The sequence below is a fragment of the Dama dama genome, chromosome 11 (assembly GCF_033118175.1).
Source record: "Dama dama isolate Ldn47 chromosome 11, ASM3311817v1, whole genome shotgun sequence".
In the NCBI taxonomy this organism is placed as follows: Eukaryota; Metazoa; Chordata; class Mammalia; order Artiodactyla; family Cervidae; genus Dama; species Dama dama.
Window position 1 is genome coordinate 63195422 of NC_083691.1, and position 8915 is coordinate 63204336.

Sequence of the window (8915 nt, forward strand, 5' to 3'; positions counted from 1 at the left end):
GTCTTCTGTCTACAAATCTCTAAATACAGACTTGCACGATTGGTTTTGTGACTAGCCATGTGATTACAATGTGTAATTAATAAAATGCTCAAGTTGTATATGAATCCTAATTATTGAAGCGCTTTCTCCCCCTTTATGATAATTCTCATTCTTGTAGCTATTCTTGTAGCAAGAGAAACTTAGCCAGGGGTACATGTTGTAAGCAAGAGGTTAGGAACTTCAGCTTCATGAGCTTCCAAAATGTGGAATGTGAAAAAGGATCTCAAGATAGATACAGACAAGACACAAAGTTATACTTTATTTTGTCTCCAAAGAGTACTACTATAGTAGCCTTTGGAGGATATAACAGTCCAGTCATCATTTGACCTCCAAGATAAGAAATACACAAAGGTAAAAGGCAACGGAACTAGTGACCGCACAAGGGAAAATTGATCCTATGCCATAGTTGAGACAGGAGGAAACTGCATCCTTAAGCAAACTTCAATAGATCTGGGAATACAAAAATAAGTGTCTCATTGCTAAGTGGACAAACATTTGGTGTGCACACTGGCGTGTCAGAAAGACATGATGGCAGGCAGACATGATTGTAAGTTATGTAGATTAATTCAATATTCTTTGAAAAAGACACACATCTGGCTCTTCCTTTCCAATGAGAGATACAGGAAAAAGAGGGCGCTCATATATGAAAAGTAATCTTGTCTCTTTTCTAAGAGCTCAATAACCTGAGAAAGTGACATATTTCAAACAAAAAAGAAAATAAGAAGGGGTAAGAGAAAAGAGGTGGAGAATGAGTCACGGGTTTTCTAAAACCACTCCACTGGTTATTCTGTAAGCAATTAAATACATAGTCAGAAGTGTTGAGTTTAGAATTAGAGCAGCAAACATATGTAGTTAATATAAATAGCAGCATGAGGTATAGGATATTCAGCAAGTGTGGAAAACTCACCAAAGTAATAGCATCACCACACAGTAGATGGAGAATCTGGAAGTAAAAAGCAACTGAATCAGTATTCATGAAATGGAAAGGAAACAATTATGTTCTCCAGAATTTACCTAGAAGCAAAATCTAAGTGAAATCAGTCTTTCTGAGCACATTTAAATTCTAAGGTCCATGTTGCCTTGAAATTGTTTAGAGATATGTAACCTTTGTGGGTTCCTCTCAAACGCAGTTGACTACCAGGTTTATCTCAGGAGCTGTGCCCATCTCTGGGTCCCAATCTTTGAGATTTTTATTCAATATACTTTGGGTGGAGCATAATGTACTCACTACATTAGTGAGAATATATGGAAAATAAAGTATGAAAAAGCTTAAAGAAAACCTATCATCTGTAAAGCCACCATTTCTGTGACCCATCTTTTTATTCATGTCTATCTTTTCATCTATGAATGTAGAATTTTTCAAGTCAATAATATTTTCAATAACTTTAGGGAGTCACTTTACAAATATATAAATTAAAAAACATATGTTTATAGCTAAAAATCAGTACATGCTGTATCAATGCAAATAAAAATATGAAAGAATGTTCCTGCTATCCTTCAGCATCTGTTCTCACAGAGTTAGTTATTGTTAAATACAGATGTATCTTTACAATCTTTATTTTAGTCTTTACCACATCATTTACAGTGAGATTGTGTCCCAGCCTCTCCCACCCTTTCATGCGGTTTTCTTGTCATTTGCCCAATGTGGCGTCATCACTCAGCCAGCCTTTAAGGTTTTTTGTTTTGTTTTTTTTTTTAAGAGAGAATTGTTTCATAGGTAGCTGTAAACTCAGTGTGTCTATGGGAGGAAGTGAGTTCAGAATCTTCCTATGTCACTCTTTTGAGCCTCTTATCCTTTATGTATTCATTTCAAATTGATTTGTGTCTGTATTTTACATGATCAAAATCGGACTACATATATTGTTCTGTGAATTGACTTTTTCATTTTATGTAATTCTGATTTATATATAGATCTATCCAAATCTATTTTTCTTATTGTTTAGCTATATAGTATTTCATAGTATAAATTATCATAATTATTTGTAGCCTTTACTGTACTTTTACTATTGTTCCTAACTTATTAGTTTTACCAAAATGGTAAAGAATCTACCTGCACTGCGGGAGACCTGGGTTTGATCCCTAGGCTGGGAAGATCCCCTGGAGGAGGGCTTGGCATCCCACTCCAGTATTCTTGCCTGGAGAATCCCCATGGACAGAGAAGCCTGGCAGGCTACAGTCCATGGGGTTGCAAAGAGTCAGACACAACTGAGTGACTAAGCACATATACATATATATATATATATATATATGTATTTTTATTTACATGAAGTTGTTTTCCACTATAGATTAGAAATGGAATTTCTGTATCAAAGATATGTGAACTTAAAATTTTCATGGATCCTGAAAATTTGTCCTTCCAAAAAACTATATCATTTTCTACTCTCATCCACAGAAATTACAAGAGGGCCCATTTCTCCACAACTCACTGATGCTAAATATTTTTCATAGCTTAATATTTTACCAATATATTGCATTTAAAATGATGTCTCACTCTTAATTTTCATTCTCAGCTTCATTTCACATGTTTATTAGCCATGCTCATTTCTTCTAAGAATTGCCTGTTTATATCCTATATGTATTTTTATACTGTGAGATTTATCTTTTTCTTATTACTTTCTAAAAAGCTAACTTTCAATTTTGTATAATGTAAATACACAGAGGCTTTTTTATTACTTAGAATATTCTTTCCCAATTGATAAGCATAAAAAATTATCTCATATTTTTATGATGTCTAAAGTTTAGATTTTTAATATCTCTGGAATTTATTTTTATGTACAATCTGAAAATATGCTTTTATTTAAAAAAAAAAAAACTCTCCCATGATTCTTTATACCATCCAAATACAGCAATCACTGCCATAGATTGCAATGGAGTCATGGTTTGCATCCTGGCAAACCTTTTGACTGCATTATTTATCTGTAAACTTGAGATAATAAAACATCTCAAGGACTGTGGCAAAATTAAATGACAAGAAAGACAAGAGCCTAGCATGGTGTCACCCACAGAGTAAATGCTCAATCAACATCAGCTGTTAGTTTCATTAGCATTACTACTTTAACATAGCTCAAACACCTGGTTTTTGTATTCAATTCAAAGTGTCTTTCTACTTCCCAAATTTCCCTCAAAACTAAGGGCTGTGTCTTGATGAATGTTTTCATAGGAAAATTTCCTTCATGGAGCCAAGAGTTTCTTAAGGAAATGCCAATGTGAAAATGATAGGTACTTTGATTTTGTTGGTCATCGTGCAATTTCTAAAGTAGTCGAGTCCCGAGGGCTGTAAGAGCCAAGTGCTGGCTGGTGCACATGGATTACAGTGGAGAATTTCGAGAGCTGCTGGCCATACTTGCAGAATCAAAGAACATGTCTGGCACATAACTATGTATTTATAAAAGACTTGTGGGTAACGTCTGTCACACAGCCCAGTCATGAATGTCTGGTGGCCCCTGATGTGTCTAGAACTCTTGCACAGGGAGGCTGAGCCACTATCTCCAATGACAGATGGAGGGCCTGGTGGCTTGTCCCTGGGAGAGACCAGAGGACATACCCCTGGTCTGTGTCCCTCATGTTGCAGAAGCAGAGGCTCTCCAGGGGAAAAAAGGCCAGGTTTCTGAAAAGCCTCACACTATTGGAAGATGCCAGTCCCCTTTTTCCATTGTCCTTCTGATTCATTACTCTCCTTTTCTGCCAAGGATCTTTGGGAAGGACAAAAAGTAACATTAAAGCCTGCTCCTGCTTTATGCACACTTTTTGAGTCCAACTCTCTATCAAAGTCCACTTAGAAACTGTTACAAAGAATTGCTCCTAGCTCCACCTCTAAAAGCAGGATCAAAGTCTGTAATCAGAGAAGATTCAAGAAAGGTATTAAATTTGTCCAGTAACAGTGCTCAGTGTAGCATTTTATAAGTATCTGTGGTTATTATGATTTTCAGATATATAATATTAAATATTTATATATAAATAATATTATTAGTGAAAGTTGCTCAGTCGTGTCCAACTCTTTGCAACCACATGGACTACAGTCCATGGAATTCTCCAGGCCAGAATACTGGAAAGGGTAGCCATTCCTTTCTCCAGGGGATCTTTCCAACCCAGGGATTGAACCCAGGTCCATTGCATTGCAGGCAGATTCTTTACTAGATAAATATTTATCAAACACTGTTTTAGTCTCTTAGGGGAACTAAATGTAGACTGGGTGGATTAATAAACAGAAATTTATTTCTCATAGTTCCAGAGACTAGAAGTTGGAGATCAAAGTCCAGGCAGATTTAGTGTCTAGTGAGGACCCAATTCCTGGATTGTAACGAGCCACTTTCTAGCTTATGTCTTCATACAGCCTTTCCTCTGTGACACTCCTTGAGAGAGAAATCTCTCTCTCTGCTTCTAAGGGCACTAATCCTATCATAAAGGTCCAACTCTTATGATCTAATCTAAACCTAACTACCTCCCAAAGACCCCACCTCTTAACACCATCATATTGGGGGTTAGGGCCTCAACATATGAATTTGGGAAAGACAAAAATATTCAGTTCATAACTATAGTTACCCTGAGACAGGCAACATGCTAGGCACTTTACATGCATTATCTCAGTTATCCTCCCATCCTTTGAGACAGTTCTATTTACTATCCACAACATACAGAGGAGAAATCAGTGAGAGACACAGGGTGGCTAAGAACCAGGCTGAAGGTCACAGTTAGTACATAGTGGAGCAGACTCAAAAACCTGCCCTCTTAACCTCCAGGTCTGCCCTGCCGCTATTCTTGCATGGAAAAGAGAGGACTTCCCTTTTTAAAAAATTCAAGCAAGATTTGTTTTCTTAAATAAGCTTTTCTCTCTCTCCAGCCCTCACTTCTTAAAACAACAAAATACAACCTCTTATGTTAGTTGTAATAAATTACTTTCAATCAGTTATAATAAAAATGCATAAGACAATGAAGGTTGGGTAAACTAATCTCTAAATAAGCTCACAGAAATAAATGAAAAAAATGATCATTTAAATATCAAATGTACTGGGAGTCTAGTTGTCATACACTGAACTGAGCACTCCCAAATTTATACACCTAAGCCCTAAAGTTTTCAGAATATACTCACATTTGGAAATAAGGTCTTTAAAAGAGTGATTAAGTTAAAATGAATACTTTAAGGTGGGCGCTGATTCAATACAGGAAGCCCAGGTAGTGCAGGGGTAAAGAATCTGCCTGACAATTCAGTAGATGCAGGAGACATAGGTTCGGTCCCTGGGTCAGGAAGATCCCTTAGAGTAGGAAATGACAACCCACTCCAGTATTCTTGCCTGGAAAAGCCAAGGACAGAGGAGACTGGCAGGATATAGTCCATGTCATGAGTCATCCTGTTGTCCAGAGTTGGACAGGACTGAATACTAATTCAGTGTGTCTGGTGTCCTTTTAAGAAAACTTTAGACACAAAAAGACAACCCACACATGCACAATCAGAGAGACAATCACGTGAGGACCCAGGGAGAAGACGGCCGTCTACAAGCCAAGGAGGGAGGCCTCAGAAGAAAGCAAGTCTGCCGACTCCTTGATCTCAGATCTCCAGCCTCCAAAGCTGGTGAGAAAACAAATCTTCACTGTCAAAGCCACCCAGTTTGTGTGATATTTTGTTACGGCAGACCTAGCAAACTAACACCAGTATTTTTGTCAAAGAAACAGTGGACCAGAATGTAAGATTCACTGGGAATTTAACTCATGGCTTCTACAGAGGCTACTAATAAGTTGCAAGAATTTAAAGGAGTAAAGTGGAAATCTGAAGGATACAAAAACAATCTTAAGCCTGGGGAAAATAACTATTTTCACTTGAAAATACCCTAATTTTCATAACCAGGATTTTTTAATTCCCCGGACATAGATACATAGATAGGCAGATACTTTCTCCCTTTCTGCCTCTCTCTCCCTCTCTCTCTCTCCCCTTCTGTTAAGACTTTATTCATCATGCCTTGTTTTACTTCTCCACAGGTTGGATAGGTGTGCTGATTAGGCTAGAAATATCAGACCATAGAGAAATGAGTTAACTAGAGACACAGTGTGAGGTTCTAAATGGTGAACTTCTCTATAGCATCCAGTTCAGATTACATATTGGTTGAACAGGATAAGTAACAAGAAATCAACTCATTTCTTCTACTTGTGGTTTCCCACTCACATTACCTCATCACAGCAATGTCTCCTCTTTTGCCATCAGTCAATGGTGCTGGGAGCAAAATCAAACACTGACCTGTGCTGGAACGTTCTCCTCTGGATCACAGCCATATTCCCCTAGGAGCTGTGGGAAAACTGGCTTTACTCCAGGAGAAGTCAGCCTCCCCTCATTGCTGCTAATAACCTTTCCTCGCTTTTGTTTGGATCTTAATGACCTCAACCTTTCACAAGAGGTTTGCCTCCTTTTTTTTTTTTTTTTTTTTAATTTTTCAACAGGAACACAAAATGGCAAATAACCCAAAGAAATGAATATAATTTAGATGGAAAATAAAATCTATCTACCACTGTGTGCAGCCTGTGCGTCTCATTGGCATGCACCAGATTGGACTAAATGGCAAGAATTTCCCAAGGGAAGATAATCTCCAGATACTGCTACAAAAGCTTTATTCCCCACACTCTGCAAATTATTTAATTTAAACACTGCTTGATATGACTCTCTGAGGAGAAGGGTGTTTTCCCAGATCCGTTTTTAATTTGTTGGTGTGTGTATATATGCATGTGTGCATATAGAACCAGCCTCACAAATGCATTCACAGCTACAGAGACTAAGCACCAGCTTATGATTAGCAGAACCCGGGGCTGCAAATTACTGTTTAAAAGTAGGAAAATGATGAAATTCACATGTAATTTCTTCTCTCTTTTTTGGTGAGGAAAAAGGCAAAGGTTCAGTGTTCATATCCTAAGGTACCTGCTCCCAGACACTTGGGAGATAAAGCCAAATATTTTTTAAAAAATTGTGTGTGTGTCTGTGTACATGCACCACATGTACTAATTTCTCATAGTAGAAAATGGTCATATCTGTGGATGCACTTTACTAAAGCACAAGGAGCAATGCAAGGATGAATGAATTCATCTCCATCATCATTGGGAAGTGCTGCATCATGGGTCAGAAAATAATTTACAGCATTCTTTTAATCCTTCTGCTTCTTCCACTAGCCTAACTTTTGCTTTTTGGCTACATATTAATCAGGAAGGGATATCCGCTGAAACAAAACCCTGAGTGTTTCATTATGTATTTTGCCAAATTTCGTCTCGAAAAATCTTGCCTTTTTAAAGAGTTTATAGGTCCCATTAAAGCAACCAAATGAATTTCTCCCCTAGACAGAATCTCTTTACGTAAGATTCCACAGAAGGGCTAACCCTGCCACAAATGCATACATGCACACATAGGGCCCACGCTGGAAACAGTCTTGTTATCCTGGCTAAACCAATTTAAAAGTAAATAAGCATTAAACAATAATTTCAATATTAACTTACTCTTCTTGCTTCTTCGTCGGAGCAAGCTAAAAGCGCGTGAACTTCCTTTCACCCTTTGCCCGGGCCTCCCGTAGAGCTCTCCCTATGTGGTACCCTCAGCACAGGTGAAGTGACCTCCTTCCTCCCACCAGCCTAGCTATTTATTGACATAAGCTTGCATTCTGGGGCATTATCAGCTTAATGCATAATTCAAAATCTTGTGCATGTGGCCTGCACTTTTGCCTTTTCCCCCGCATTCTAAATGAAAGATAAGAAGTATTTCCAAAGTAGGCACACAAAAGGATTCCTGAACATCCACAGAGCCCCGTCCCTGTGCCAGCCCTCCCTTCCCCTTAGAAGACCGCTGGCTCTGCAGCTCCACACTGCTTGATATGACTCTGAGGAGAAGGGTGTTTTCCAAGATCCAATTTTAATTTGTTGGTGTGTATATAGAACCGGCCTCACAATTGCATTCACAGCTACAGAGACTAAGCACCAGCTTCAGATTAGCAAAAGGATGCTACACCCTCACAAGGATGCAGGGCTGAGAAGAAAACAATCCCAAGGATGATCGGAAAGTGTATCCTGAGCAGAGAGACCTGAGAACCTTTGGGAAGAAGAGGTCTCTAGGAGTGGAAAAGTCACATTTATTACCTGGAGTCATGTTCTAGACCGGCAGCCAGATGTTTCCAGCAAAGCAATAGTTCCAAATCTCTGTAATTCAAAAACAGAAAAACTATCCTTAGAATCTTTATCTCCATTCTCCCCCCCCACCACCCCCACCAGTGGGACAGGGGAAGCTTTGTGTGTGGTGGGAGCGGACAGAGGGCAGGGGGCAGGTGGAGAAGCTTTTCTCAGCACGTCTGAGGGAAGAAGAACAGGGAAAGGCAGAAGGAAGACAGAGGGGAGGCCTAAAAGGGAAGAGAGAGAGGGAGGGATCAGGGTGCAAACTCACTGGGGGACACGACAACGAGGAGAGAGAGGAGTCTGAGAAGGCTTTAAGATCAACTGTGTGAGAAGGTGAATTCAGTCAAAATCAGTTCAGGAGAAGTGGCTCCAATGATTTTTCTCCCCCATACTGAATTGACTACTTTCTGATTGAATTCATCAAATTAACTAGTTCTTTTTTTTTTTTAATGATGTATGAAATGTGAGAAAACAAATGGATAATCTCACTTGCAAATACACAGATCCAGGTAACCTGTATGTTCTGGTTTGAACACATTAACAAATTGGCCAGTATAAAGTCACATATATAAAGACAAGACAAACATATGCAAGCATATGGTTAAGTGAGGGGCAAGAAGGAATTTTTTCAAAGTGTCATCGCTGTTTCCCAACATATTCACAAGCATACTGTACAGTATGTTTGTGAACTAAGTATCTCAAAAATTGTCTTTTTGGAAAGCAGTTTATCCCTGATGGAG

General features: G+C 38.7%; 1 long non-coding RNA gene across 1 annotated transcript in view; it reads right to left on the reverse strand.

Annotated features, from left to right (window-relative positions):
• The window catches only part of LOC133065568 (uncharacterized), a 195994-nt gene extending 187791 nt beyond the window's left edge, over positions 1 to 8203 (reverse strand). The window contains exons 1-2 of the long non-coding RNA XR_009694910.1: positions 8143 to 8203; positions 947 to 982 (exon numbers count right to left, since the gene is read on the reverse strand). This is a non-coding gene — a long non-coding RNA (uncharacterized LOC133065568). The remainder of the gene's footprint in view (positions 1 to 946; positions 983 to 8142) is intronic.
• Positions 8204 to 8915: the final 712 nt, after the last annotated feature.